Source organism: Pristiophorus japonicus, chromosome 14, assembly GCF_044704955.1.
Source record: "Pristiophorus japonicus isolate sPriJap1 chromosome 14, sPriJap1.hap1, whole genome shotgun sequence".
NCBI lineage: Eukaryota > Metazoa > Chordata > Chondrichthyes > Pristiophoridae > Pristiophorus > Pristiophorus japonicus.
Window position 1 is genome coordinate 174,251,842 of NC_091990.1, and position 15,272 is coordinate 174,267,113.

The window sequence follows — 15,272 nt, forward strand, 5'->3', positions numbered from 1 at the left end:
TTGGGGAAATTGAGGGGATTGAAGGCCGATAAATCCCCAGGGCCTGATGGACTGCATCCCAGAGTACTTAAGGAGGTGGCCTTGGAAATAGCGGATGCATTGACAGTCATTTTCCAACATTCCATTGACTCTGGATCAGTTCCTATGGAGTGGAGGGTAGCCAATGTAACCCCACTTTTTAAAAAAGGAAGGAGAGAGAAAACAGGGAATTATAGACCGGTCAGCCTGACCTCAGTAGTGGGTAAAATGATGGAATCAATTATTAAGGATGTCATAGCAGTGCATCTGGAAAATGGTGACATGATAGGTCCAAGTCAGCATGGATTTGTGAAAGGGAAATCATGCTTGACAAATCTTCTGGAATTTTTTGAGGATGTTTCCAGTAGAGTGGACAAAGGAGAACCAGTTGATGTGGTATATTTGGACTTTCAGAAGGCTTTCGACAAGGTCCCACACAAGAGATTAATGTGCAAAGTTAAAGCACATGGGATTGGGGGTAGTGTGCTGACGTGGATTGAGAACTGGTTGTCAGACAGGAAGCAAAGAGTAGGAGTAAACGGGTACTTTTCAGAATGGCAGGCAGTGACTAGTGGGGTGCCGCAAGGTTCTGTGCTGGGGCTCCAGCTGTTTACATTGTACATTAATGATTTAGACGAGGGGATTAAATGCAGTATCTCCAAATTTGCGGATGACACTAAGTTGGGTGGCAGTGTGAGCTGCGAGGAGGATGCTATTAGGCTGCAGAGTGACTTGGATAGGTTAGGTGAGTGGGCAAATGCATGGCAGATGATGTATAATGTGGATAAATGTGAGGTTATCCACTTTGGTGGTAAAAACAGAGAGACAGACTATTATCTGAATGGTGACAGATTAGGAAAAGGGAAGGTGCAAAGAGACCTGGGTGTCATGGTACATCAGTCATTGAAGGTTGGCATGCAGGTGCAGCAGGCGGTTAAGAAAGCAAATGGCATGTTGGCCTTCATAGCGAGGGGATTTGAATACAGGGGCAGGGAGGTGTTGCTACAGTTGTACAGGGCCTTGGTGAGGCCACACTTGGAGTATTGTGTACAGTTTTGGTCTCCTAACTTGAGGAAGGACATTCTTGCTATTGAGGGAGTGCAGCGAAGATTCACCAGACTGATTCCCGGGATGGCGGGACTGACCTATCAAGAAAGACTGGATCAACTGGGCTTGTATTCACTGGAGTTCAGAAGAATGAGAGGGGACCTCATGGAAACGTTTAAAATTCTGACGGGTTTAGACAGGTTAGATGCAGGAAGAATGTTCCTAATGTTGGGGAAGTCCAGAACCAGGGGTCACAGTCTGAGGATAAGGGGTAAGCCATTTAGGACCGAGATGAGGAGAAACTTCTTCACCCAGAGAGTGGTGAACCTGTGGAATTCTCTACCACAGAAAGTAGTTGAGGCCAATTCACTAAATATATTCAAAAGGGAGTTAGATGAAGTCCTTACTACTCGGGGGGATCAAGGGTTATGGCGAGAAAGCAGGAAGGGGGTACTGAAGTTTCATGTTCAGCCATGAACTCATTGAATGGCGGTGCAGGCTAGAAGTGCTGAATGGCCTGCTCCTGCACCTATTTTCTATGTTTCTATATTACGAGCAGGAAAGTACTGGGTGATGCCTGTTGGACCAAAAGGATCTGTCAGGGATGAGATTAACAGGTGGGAAGGTGATGGAGGGTTTCCTGATGGTCTGAAAGGGCCAGCATCATCATAGGCAGCCCTTTGAAATCGAGGAAGACTTGCTTCCACTTTAAAAGCCAGTTCTTAGGTGACTGAACAGTCCAATATGGGAATTACAGTCCCTGTCACAGGTGGGACAGACAGTGGTTGAAGAAAAGGGTGGGTGGGACAGGTTTGCCGCACGCACTTTCCGCTGCCTGGGCTTGTTTTCTGCACGCTCTCGGTGATGAGACTCGAGGTGCTCAGCGCCCTCCCCGGTGCTCTTCCTCCACTTAGGGTGGTCTTTGGCCAGGGATTCCCAGGTGTCGGTGGTGTTGTGTCCTTACACACTACAGCAAATCAACACGAGGCACATTCTGGAGACAAGATCACTCTGTGACCCGAACCTTTATTCACAGGACCAAGGAGTGATGACCCTGCGTGGGACCTCCCTTTATATACCTGGATGACCAGGTGAGGAGTGTCTCCCACAAGTTCACCCCCTGTGGTCAAGGTGTGCATTTCTCAGGTGTATACAGTGTACAGTGTTGTTCCATAAAGGTTACAGTTCTGTGAGGTTACAAACATGACATCACCTCCCCCCAACGTCTTTGGGTCAAAGAATGAGTCTTTCAGGCGGTCGACACTCTCTCGTGGAGCGCCGCAGTTGGGGCTCTGGTTGTTGAGCCTTGGCATGCGTCTCTGTCACCTGTGGTGATTCCGGCCTGTCCGGGCTGGCCGCAGGGACTGTGCATGCTGCTGAATGTTCTTGTTGCTCGTTCACTGGTGGTGGTGTGGGCAACATCTCATGATCTTCCTCAGGTTCCTCAGTGTCCATGTTGAACTTTTTTTTTACTTAGTCCAGATGCTTGCGGCATATCTGTCCATTGTTGAGTCTGACCACTATGACCCTATTCCCCTCTTTACCAATTACAGTAACCTCAAGCTATTTGGGCCCCACAGCGTGATTAACAACAAATACAGGGTCATCGATTTCTATCCATCTCTCCTTTGAGTTACGGTTGTGGCACTCATTTTGGGACTGGCGTTTGCCCTCAACAATGTCTGACAGGACTGGATGAATGAGGGACAGCCGAGTTTTAAGTGTACATTTCATGAGTAGTTCCGCTAGCGAGACTCCCGTGAGCGAGTGCGGTCGGGACCTGTAGGCCAGCAGGAGGCGCGATAGACGGTATTGAAGGGAGGGTCCTTGAATCCGGAGCATGCATTGCTTTATGATTTGGACCGCATGTTCTGCCTGGCCATTGGAAGCCGGCTTGAACGGCGCTGTCCTGATATGTTTGATGCCATTACCCGACATGAACTCCCGGAATTCATAGCCAGTGAAACATGGGCCATTGTCGCTAATTAGGATGTCCGGCAAGCCGTGGGTCGCAAAGACTGCATGCAGACTCTCCACTGTGGTGAATGTCGTGTACGAATTCAATATGATGCACTCGATCCATTTCGAGTACGCATCAACAACAATGAGGAACATTTTTCCTATGTGGATACGTGACCATGGCTTGGTTGGCCAGGGTCACGGGCTGAGTGGGAGCTCCCTGGGGCCATTGCCCAGCTGGGCACATGTCGTGCAGCTGCGAACACAGTGTTCCAGGTCTGCATCAATTCCCGGCCACCATACATGTGACCGGGCAATGGCCTTCATAAGCACGATGCCTGGGTGCTCGCTGTGGAATTCCCTGAATGCTTCCCTACCCCTCTGGGGCATGACTACCTGGCTGCCCCATAGTAGGCAGTCAGCTTGAATGGAGAGTTCATCCATCCGTCTGTGAAACGGTCTGACCTCTTCAGGGCATGCTCCGTGTGCGGGCGCCCAATCCCCAGTCAGGACACATTTCTTAATCAGGTTTTGATCTGGCGGGCTGTGATGGGGGAGCCTGTGCTGTCAAAGGCATCGACAGCCATGACCATCTCCACGCTTTGCTCCGCTGCCCCCTCTGTGGTGGCCAGTGGAAGCCTGCTGAGCACGTCAGCGCAATTTTCGGTACTCACTTCCAATGCTCCCATAATCTCACTCAGTAGTGCCCTTAGACCCTGGGATTCCTCCCACTGCTCCCATATTCCAGGATTGCCCTTAAATTACTACTTTTCGAACTTCATGCAGAGTCATGGGCAGAGTCATGCCCAAATGCTGATAAATCAGTATCCTCAATAATACTACTTGGCAGAACACCTTGGTTTAGACTTTCCACTTCACATCAGCCATCTAAGGCCCATCTAGCGCCCAAAATGGACCTCTATCGCCCATTTTGAGCCAAAAGTGGAAACTAGGTCCAAAACATTGCTGGAAAAATAGGTTTTCAAAGTTTCCACTTTGATTGCTGAGATGATTGCCCAAATGATGGCCCACGCAAGGCCCATCCCAAGTTTCGGCACCTAGCATGCACTTCGCTGGGCCGATGCAAGGCCCAAAAGAGTGCTCAAAAATAGTTGCTTTTTCAGGGCCTTAGAGAGGGAAATGGGCACTACGGACGCCATTTTTAGCTTCTGAGGAAGGGTGGAGAATTAGTTCTGAGTTATTTAGAGAGTAAAATTGAAGCAAATTGTACTCAGAAATTTTGGACAGGGAATATAAATAGGTATTATCAACTTATTTATGCTAAATAGATCTCATATATTGGAATTATTTAGTAAATAGCTTTTACATCGTGAAGTTATTTAATGGTATTGTTGGTGCCTATCAAACTGACTGGTATACAGCTTAGAGAGTACAGAGAGGGCAGACTACAGTGATTAGGGAGTATAGAATAATTAAGTAGTGAAAGTAATTATTGATAGTGATTATGGGGCCTATGCTTTCCCTGCCTTTAATTGCAACTGCTCACACACTGGTTACTGAAAGGATCAATCGAACAGGTGGCACAGTAATGCGTAGACGGGGACGAAAGGAGAGACCGTACAGCCAACGAAGGTACTTGGAGAAGCAATCCGACCTGAACTTGTCTGAAAATGCTTGTCTTAGGAGGCTGCAATTCTGGAAGCAGGTCATCGATGAGATATGTCAACTCGTCAAGGATGATCTGCAGCCTTCCAGAATCTGCACCATCAGAACCGCACTGTCCGTTGAGGTGAAGGTTACTGCTGCCCTAGCCTTTTACGCATCGGGATCTTTTCAGGCTTCAGCTGGCGACATCTGCCATATCTCTCAGCACGCTACACACTGCTGCATTCGACAGGCGACTGAAGCCCTTTACGCTCGCAGGATGGAAAGCTTCCCAATGACCAGGGAGGCAGAGACCGAGAGTTTATTGTGGTGTGTTGCATGCTGCATAGCCTAGCTATAAAGAGAGGACAAATAATGCCAGATCATGCTGCAGGACCACCTCCAGAAGGAGATGAGAGAGAAGAGGCAGCTGGCGAAGATGAAGAGGAGGAACAGGCGGGAGAGGACATAGGGGAGCTTAATCAGCATGGTGATCTAGCACCGGTATCACCACACCTTTCCCAAAGACCAGTAGCCAATGGCAGTTACACGGCCGCTAAGCTTTTGCGTCAGCAGCTCATTAATGGACGCTTTGCATGAACTATTATTGTTGATATTCAAACGTTCAATTACAGTTACGTTTAAACAAAAGTTTCATTTCCGTGGGGAAACAGAATAAACAAACAAATATGCATGAAAAACTGTACGTTATAAAACTTATGAAAGTAAGAGAGAAGGTACAAAAGTTGTAGAAACATTTTTTTTTATTCAGAAACAATTTTTTTTTTAAAGAACTAATGAACAACACCCTCCCTCCAACCCCCCACCCCCCGCACCAACCCACCCTTCCCTCAAAATCCCCAAAACGTTAGAAGAAGAAGAAATTGAACATTTTAAAGAACAAGTGGCTATTCAAGTAATGATAACAAGTGCCGTTTTAGTCATGACAACAAGTGACCATTTCAGTAACGATAACAAGTGACCATTTCAGAAAGAATGGAAAGTGAACGGTTAAGTAATGATAACAAGTGAACATTTAACTATTGAATACAAGTGGCCAGTTTAGTAACAATAACAAGAGAATAATAAAGTGATAATAACAAGTGAACATTTTAAAACAAGTGAACTATTGAGAAGCACTCTCCCCTCCCTATCCGCTGCCACGTTTCCCTCCAGATCCTGTCCCACCCCGTGTTCGCACCCCACCCGCCCGTTTTGGGCTACGCAGGCCGACACCAAGACATCGAGCAGAGTGGGACAGCAAGACTTGCTGCTGTGGTGGAGGTAACGGAGCGGAAGCAGAAGGCTCAGGCTCTACTTCCGAGTCAGGAGGAACTGTGTCCTCCGTACTCACTTGTGTGCTTGGGGTCTCGCTGTGAGTGGACACGACACCTTGGGGGGCAGCGCCGTGTCCAGCCAGCAATGGATGCCGTAGGGCATTTGTTGCGGTTGTCAGCTCCCTGATCGCCTCCAACGTCTCCCGAGCAGTCTGTGACTGCTCAGAAGACCAGCTGGAGAAGCGCGAGCAGAACTCACTCCAGGTTGTGGAGAACTGGCTCCAATTGGCTGAGAAACCCGCGAACCCTTGGATAAGGTCGCGACCGATCGCGACCGTCTCCCTGCACAGGGATAGTAAGCTCTCCGTCTGGTCCTCCGTGGCAGGCGAGTGCATATCACGCTGACCGGACCGCCCTGGGGTCGGCGTCTGCAATGTCACTCGCTTTGGCGTCACCACCTGCTCACCGCTTGGTCCTGGTGCCTCATCTATCTCAAAAGAGAAGGCCGCAGGTTGTTTCCCCCCAGAAAAATAATCTCCTGTTCTTCCTCCTCCTCCTCCTCCTCCTCCTCCTCCTCCTCCTCCTGCTCACGCACAGCCGCAGCAGGAGTCTGCAATGGCTCCTCCTCTGGCTCTTCCTCCTGGGGGTGTCCCGACTGGTCAGTGGGCCTGTCCGTTGACTCCATCAGTACTTGTTGACCTTTGAAAGACAAATGGAAGTTATAAACAACGCTTAACAATGCAAATCAAACAGGAAAGCTGATCGGCGACTTTGGGCCGACTTTGGCCACCCGCTACACTCCGCTCCCGCACCGCTCCGCTGCCGCCGTCGACATGGAGCACCCGAAAACTGCGGGAGCACGCGCCAGCGGCATTCCAGCGGTTGAAAAGACGCAATTGCCGGAACACCGCTAAGAATTGGGCGGGGGTGACTTCAATGGAAAATCCAGCCCACGTGGCGCCTGACATTGACAAGTACGTTTAAATTTGAAAAGTTCCCTGATCAAACAATAATTCAATTCTGAATGACCATGAGGCTGCTGAATGAAGCATTTTGAATTTGTGGCTTTAAAGTGTCTCAGCTTGCACCATACCAGCCAAATCATACATTGTACATTGCATGGTATAAATAACCTGTCCTTCGAAATAACTCATCACTCAACTTACTGTGACCAACAACATAGAAAATTAATACATCAACCATGGTATGTCACACTGCTCATATATCATTTTCTTACAGATACATAATAATCTTGAAAAAAGCCAGTTACTTCATGCTGGGTGCTTCTGACTTGAGCCAGAAACTGTCACACACTGTGCAACCTTCAATGTTCCCCACCAAACAGCAGTGACCTGAACTTGTGTTTATTCAACAACAGTTAACCTCCTGTTGCCTTAAAAGTGCAGTCAGTGACCTGAGCACATAAGCTAGGCTGACACTTCAGTACAGTACTGCACTGTCGGAGGTGCCGTCTTTCGGATAATACGTTAAACCGAGGCCCCATCTGTACTAAGAGACTTAGAAGATCACATCACTTTTCGAAGAAATACGGGGGAGTTCACCCCGGTGTCCTGTCAATATTTATCCCTCAACCAACATCACTAAAAAAAAATAGATTATATGGTTATTATCTCATTGTTGTTTGTGGGAGCTTGCTGTGTGCAAATTGGCTGCTGTTTTTGTTACATTACAATAGTGACTACAGTTCAAAAATACTTAATCAGCTGTAAAACACATTGGAACACCCTGAGGTATGAAAGCTGCTATATAAATGCAAGTTCTATGTTTACAAGCTCCATCTTAGAATAATAAATTGTGTAGTACACAATATAATTCCCACATTACAGCAGTGACTGTACTCCAAAAGTACATTGTAACGCGCTTTGAGTCGTGAAAGATGCTATATAAATACAAGTCTTTTTTTTTACAAAATATTGTGTCATCTGTCTTAGCCTGAGAGATCTGTTAGTCTGTAATATATTGAAATTCTTTTTTAAAAATCATGGATTCCATTGAAACTTACTTTTCTTTGTGAATTCCTGCCATCCCGCTAGGTGGTACCTTTTCCTCACAAATCCCTCAAAAAGTTTCTGAAAAATTTCCGTGTCTAAAATAAGGTTTTAAACAAAATATAACATTCAGTAAATTACATATTTCACATTTTCAGACTGAATTGGCTTTTAATGCCTTCCTTAAAGTTTTTAGTTGAAGGCCTCAGCCTCTCCCAGAAACCTGACCTTGGACTTGATATTCTTGGCCAGAGCTGTGATTCTGTGAGCTGAATTTGGTTTTCAGTCTGAGCAAGTGCAGTGTGTCTAAGTTCCCCAGTCACATCAGTCCCATTCACTCAGCAGCAGCTTGGATGCGATTTTTTGACATCACCTGGTAATTTTTGCCCAGTGGGTTTTCTTCAAATAATTTTGAAAACAAGATGACACATTTCCAAAGCTTACTGAGGTAAACTACTGTGCTCGAATTACACACCTGTTCTGACTTTTGTTTTGTCTTTATTTGCAATTATTTTTAAATTTAAATTTTCAAAAATAAAGCACCATTTGAATTATAAACCCAAATAAATACCAACGACAACAAAAGCAAAATACTGCGAATGAGTTCGGTGACCTTTCATCGGAACAGAACTGATGAAAGTTCATCAGCCTGAAACGTTAACTCTGTTTCTCTCTCCACAGATGCTGCCTGACCTGCTGATCTTTTCCAGTACTGTATTTTCTGTTTTTATTTAAGTATCTTCACCTATGTTTTGTTGACAGAGAAGGCCATTGCTTAACATGTACACCTGTAAGCTAGAGATTCAAATTTCTATGAGGCACAGAGAGATAGGGATACCGACAGTTTTTCTCATCTAGATTTAAAAATACAAGTTGAGCTTTGATTATTATTACTTGTAAAAATAATTGAAATCATTCAAATATAAGTAACTGCGGCAATAGTCAGTCATGGGCAGTCCCTCAGAATCGAGGAAGACTTGCTTCCACTCCCTAAGTGAGTTCTCTGGTGGCTAAACAGTCCGATACGAGAGCCACAGACCCTGTCACAGGTGGGACAGACATTCGTCGGGGGAAGGGGGTCAGTGGGACTGGTTTGCCGCGCGCTCCTTCCGCTGCCTGCGCTTGGCCTCTACACGCTCTTTGCGTTGAGACTTGAAGAACTCAACGCATGCACTTTCTCCACCTCGGGCAGTCTTCGGCCAGGGTCTCCCAGGTGTCAGTGGTGATGTCGCACTTTACCAGGGAGGCTTTGAGGGTGTCCTTGTAACGTTTCCGCTGTCCTCCCACTTGTTAGTCATTAAAGCTTTTTTCAAAGGCTTTAGATGGAAACGGGTTTTAGGAGTGCAAAATGGAATTGGTGCTGGATTGTAACAAAACACATGGTTAAATGGTCCTAAAAAAAATTCTTGATACTAAATGGCCATGCATATAATAGTTTCAGTATTAAAGGACCATCCATAATTGTTGGCTAATGCACAAAAATGGAAAGATTATAATTTTGTTTTCTCTCCTCCATCCATCCAATGTGCAATTGAGGAAGACTTGCCTCCACTCTTAACATGAGTCCTTAGGTGGCTGAACAGTCCAATACGAGAATCACAGTCCCTGTCACAGGTGGGACAGATAGTCGTTGAGGGTAAGGGAGGGTAGGACTGGTTTGCCGCACACTCTATCCGCTGCCTGCACTTGGTTTCTGCACGCTTTCGGTGATGAGACTCGAAGTGCTCAGCGCCCTCCCGGATGCACTTCCTCCATTTAGGGCGGTCTTTGGCCAGGGACTCCCAGGTGTCGGTGGGAATGTTGCATTTTATCAGGGAGGCTTTGAGGGTGTCCTTGTTACATTTCCTCTGCCCACCTTTGGCTCGTTTGCCGTGAAGGAATTCCGAGTAGAGCGCTTGCTTTGGGAGCCTTGTGTCTGGCATGCGAACAATATGACCTGCCAGCGGAGCTGATGAAGTGTGGTCAGTGCTTCAATGCTGGGGATGTTGGTCTGGTCGAGGACGCTGATGTTGATGCGTCTGTCCTCCCAGGGGATTTGTAGGATCTTGCGGAGACATCATTGGTGGCATTTCTCCAGCGACTTGAGGTGTCTACTGTACATGGTCCATGTCTCTGAGCCATACAGCAGGGTGGGTATTAGTACAGCCCTGTAGACCATGAGCTTGCTGGCAGTTTTAAGGGCCTGGTCTTCAAACACTTTTTTCCTCAAACAATCGAAGGCTGCACTGGCGCACTGGAGGCGGTGTTGAATCTCATCGTCAATGTCTGCTCTTGTTGATAAGAGGCTCCCGAGGTATGGGAAATGGGAAACTGTGTTCTTGTATTGGACTATGCAGTCACCTTAGAACTCATTTTTAGAGTGGAAGCAAGTCTTCCTTGATTCCGAGGGACCGCCTATGATAATGATGATGTATAAGACATATTTTGAGACTGATTTATCATTCATAGTTAGTGCCAAGGTTACCCCAGTGACACTACGGAGTGTAATTTTACCCCAGTAAGAATGCAGGGGATCAATTAACATCCTCCTATTCAAAATTCACCTTGCTATCATCTCCAAAAATGCGTGGAATGCACAAACTTTATAATGGATCTTGAAATAAGCACATTGCAAACACAGTTGAAACCAGTCTAATTTGGGGGCATTGTTTAAGGCAGAGGAGTTTCAGCATGACGGTGATTGGCCTGATTTAATGACAGTGTGCCAAAACTTATTAAACAGTAATTCCAAGAGTGCGTCACACTCCTACTTGGTTGTATGGAGGTTGCATTTTAATGATTTTGCAGCAGGTGTTAGGAACTTGTCTTTGGGAGATGAGTCATACAGTACCTCATTTTACAGGCCTTCTATCTTTCACCTCAGGAATGAAATGACGTTGAAACTACATTCAGTACATTGCTATTTTAGTGGCAATGACTCGTAAAAGCTGAAAAACAAAATGTTCATTAGAGAGGGAAATCCTGATGGAAAGAAATAGACCAGCCCCCACAATAAAACAGGTTCAGATAAGCTCTCTGCATGGTCTTGAAATTGTTTGTGCGCACTCAATACCACACGTAAGCTGCACTGATAGGATATTCCTTTAATATGGGTTCAGTTATTGCAAATCCTTTTTTCTCACTTTTCTCCCCTCGTCTTCTGAACGACGTGACTCTTCCTGGGGTACACTTCCACAGGCGCTGGTCAACCGCCAATATTTCACCCAATCGGGAATGTTTTCCATGTGCGAATCTAGACAAGTTGCCTGGATTTGCTGATTCCATTATTTTAATGCCAGACCTAAAGGTTACCACGAGTATTGCAAAGGGGATTTAGTATAAAAGCAGGGAAGTCTTGCTACAGCTATACAGGGTATTGGTGAGGCCTCACCTGGAATTCTGCGTGCAATTTTGGTTTCCATATTTACGAAAGGATATACTTGCTTTGGAGGCAGCTCAGAGAAGGTTCACGAGGTTGATTCCGGAGGTGAGGGGGTTGACTTAGGAGGAAAGGTTGAGTAGGTTGGGCCTCTACTTATTGGAATTTAGAAGAATGAGAGGTGATCTTATCAAAAGGTATAAGATTATGAGAGAGCTTGACAGGGTGGATGCAGAGAGGATGTTTCCACTGATAGGGGAGACTAGAACTAGAGGGCATAATCTTAGACTAAAGGGCCACCCATTTAAATCTGAGATGAGGAGGAATTTCTTCTCTCAGAGGGTAAATCTGTAAAATTCGCTGCCTCAGAGAGCTGTGGAAGCTGGGTCATTGAGTAAATTTAAGCCAGAAATAGACAGTTTCTTGAATGATAAGGGGTTATGGGGAGCGGGCGGGGAAGTGGACCTGAGTTCATGATCGGATCAGCCACGATCGTATTAGATGGCGGAGCAGTTTCGAGGGGCCGTATGACTTTCTCCTGCTCCTATTTCTTATGTTCTTATGTTATTTAAATAAATCCAATGAGAAAATCCTGGCTCGTGAGTGTGAGCAAACTGTTCTGCTTGAAGGACATCAGAGTTCAGGCCAATCTAGCTCTCGCATCTCGAGCAGAGCTTAGTGAATAGTTATCGGGGCACTGAGAGCTATTTTAGTGCCAACTCTTTCAGTAAGCTAACACAGTACCGATTGGACTAAACCTGATAACGTCCTGGTCAGTATCATGCTATACTGACATGATACTGTAGTAATAGCCACTCTCCTGTATAGCTCAGAGACATGGACCATGTACAGTAGACACCTCAAGTCGTTGCAGAAATACCACCAACGATGCCTCCGCAAGATCTTACAAATCCCCTAGGAGGACAGACGCACCAACGTTAGCGTCCTCGACCAAGTCAACATCCCCAGCATTGAAGCATTGACCACACTTGATCAGCTCCGCTGGGCAGGCCACATCGTTCACATGCCAGACACGAGACTCCCAAAGCAAGCGCTCTACTCGGAACTCCTTCGCGGCAAACGAGCCAAATGTGGGCAGAGGAAACATTACAAGGACATCCTCAAAGCCTCCCTGAAAAAGTGCAACATCCCCAGTGACACCTGGGCGTCCCTGGCCAAAGACCGCCCTAAATGGAGGAAGTGCATTTGGGAGGGCACTGAGCACCTCAAGTCTCAACGCTGAGAGCATACAGAAATCAAGCGCAGGCAGCTGAAAGAGCATGCGGCAAACCAGACTCCCCACCCACCCTTTCCCTCAACGACTATCTGTCCCACCTGTGACCGGGACTGTGGTTCTCGTATTGGACTGTTCAGCCAACTAAGGACTCATTTTAAGAATGGAAGCAAGTCTTCCCGATTCCAAGGGACTGCCTATGATGATGATGATGATCATGCCATCAGCAGGAACTGTAGGACATTTTAGGTGTGAAATTTGACTAGGCCTGAAAACAGGCATGGGGAGCTTGAAGAACGATCTGCCCATGCCCGTTCAAAGTGGTACAAACAGTTATTTACAGGATTTGAGTGCTGCACTCAGCAAAAAGGTGCTGCTGGTTTGGTTTAGCGCTCAACAGAGGGGACAATATTGGGTGCAGTCTACTGGTTAATAAAATCTTGCCTGGGCTCTCTGCACAACTTAAAGGAGAGGAGCTTTGTTGCAGAGCACCTCCTGGTCACTCTGCATGCAACCATGTCTCAACAGGGAAGAGAGAGGGCAAGGAGATTCTCAGATGCAGCACTGAAGGCCTTGGTCCTGGGGTGCACAGAAGAAGACATGGCCTCTACCCACAGGGGGACAGTGGGAGGAGACAGCAGAAACCACCTGTGTTGTCCCCAGGACCTGCAGCCAATGCCACAAGAACTTTAATTACCTCATATAAGTGGCCAAGGTGAGTGAATGCATCTTAATATGGCATATCCCACCAAATGCACCATTAGCCTCACACACTGCTCAATGCACCATACCCCCACCACTCATCTACATCATCATCATCATCATAGGCGGCCCCTCGGAATCGAGGAAGACTTGCTTCCACTCTTAAAATGAGTCCTTAGGTGGCTGAACAGTCCAATACGAGAACCACAGTCCCTGTCACAGCTGAGACAGACAGTCGTTGAGGGAAGGGGTGGGTGGGACAGACTTGCCGCACGCTCTTTCCGCTGCCTGCACTTGATTTCTGCACGCTCTCGGCGATGAGACTCGAGGTGCTCAGCGCCCTCCCGGATGCACTTCCTCCACTTAGGGCGGTCTTTGGCCAAGGTCTCCCAGGTGTCAGTGGGGATGTTGCACTTTATCAGGGAAGCTTTGAGGGTGTCCTTGTAATGTTTCCTCTGCTCACCTTTGGCTCGTTTGTCGTGAAGGGGTTCCGAGTAAAGCGCTTGCTTTGGGAGTTGCGTGTCAGGCATGCGGATAATGTGGCCTGCCCAGCGGAGCTGATCAAGTGTGGTCAGTGCTTCAATGCTGGGGATGTTGGCCTGGTCGAGGACGCTAACGTTGGTGCGTCCGTCCTCCCAGGGGATTTGTAGGATCTTGCGGAGACATCGTTGGTGGTATTTCTCCAGTGACTTGAGGTGCCTACTGTACATGGTCCATGTCTCTGAGCCATACAGGAGGGTGGGTATTACTATAGCCCTGTAGACCATGAGTTTGGTGACAGATTTAAGGGTCTGGTATTTTCCTCAGGCGGCCGAAGGCTGCACTGGCGTACTGGAGGCGGTGTTGAATCCCATCGTCAATGTCTGCTCTTGTTGATAAGAGGCGCCCGAGGTATGGGAAATAGTCCACGTTGTCCAGGACCACGCCGTGGATCTTGATGAGTGCAGGGGCAGTGCTGTATGGCGAGGACAGGCTGGTGGAGGACCTTTGTCTTACGGATGTTTAGCGTAAGGCCCATGCTGTCATACGCCTCGGTGAATACATCTGCATCATCATCTACAACAATCTCCAGCCATCATGACTCTTACATCACATTCATAGCTTCACCTCACCTTCACACACTTACCACTGTGGCAAACCTCACAGCCACATCTCACACTATTCACACACTGACAGCTATCAACCAGGACAGGCACGTCACCCAGACACACTGCACCACACTCACTGTGACGCACTTCCGTTTCTCTTGCAAGTTAAGGTGGTGCATAACAGAAGTGAGCAGCAGCAGACATGCCAAGGGGAAGCATGTGTTCATAACCTCACTGAGCTGGAGGAGACGCTGCTGGAGATAACTGGAGGAGCTGTCACTGAGGCCATTGTGAGTGGCGAGGTTGAAAGCGTTGCTGTTGATGGCGGTATGCTCACAGCTATCATCACCATAGGCGGTCCCTCGAACGAGGATGTCTTGCTTCCACGAGAGTTCACAGATGATTCAATGAAGGACCCGATGTTCCAGTCCTGAACTCCAGTTGAGGGGGTGGAAGATGCCTGTGCGTGGATTTATTTAACGTGGGGTGACCGTTGCACACCAGCCACCACACGGGCTCGACAGAGCTCGGCCTTTATCCAGTTGCAAGGATTAACCAAGACGACTGGAGATCAGCTCTGCTGCATGGACCTAGTGCGCACACATATGGTGGTGTGGGCTGGCCCGTGCTGCCCCTGGGCCCTCGCCTCTTCTGGGCCCTGTACCCTCATTCGCCGCACCTTTGCCCACGATGATCCAGGGCCCGGTTCTCCAGCTCTATTTATAGCCCTGACCTGCGATGGTGTTCTCACACAGGTCGGGGCGGCCCATACCTAATCCTTCTTCTCACATCCCACTTTCCCCTCATCCCACAACCTCTTCTCACGCTGATGGTGTAAGCGTGCACATCTTGCTTCCCCTTCCCCCCACCAGCCGCCCCCTCCCCCCACCACCGCACTCCCCTCACCACAACCCAACCCTTGTGCCTTTCTCCTTTCACGTACCTGAGAACTGCCAGCAGCTCAGCCTGTTCCCG

At 47.7% G+C, this 15,272-nt stretch overlaps 1 long non-coding RNA gene across 1 annotated transcript; it reads right to left on the reverse strand.

Annotated features, from left to right (window-relative positions):
- Positions 1–6,506: 6,506 nt before the first annotated feature.
- Positions 6,507–10,172, reverse strand: LOC139279552 (uncharacterized). The gene is made up of 3 exons (XR_011596502.1): positions 8,144–10,172; positions 7,930–8,013; positions 6,507–6,605 (listed from the first exon to the last, which is right to left on the reverse strand). It is a non-coding gene; the product is annotated as an uncharacterized lncRNA (long non-coding RNA).
- Positions 10,173–15,272: the final 5,100 nt, after the last annotated feature.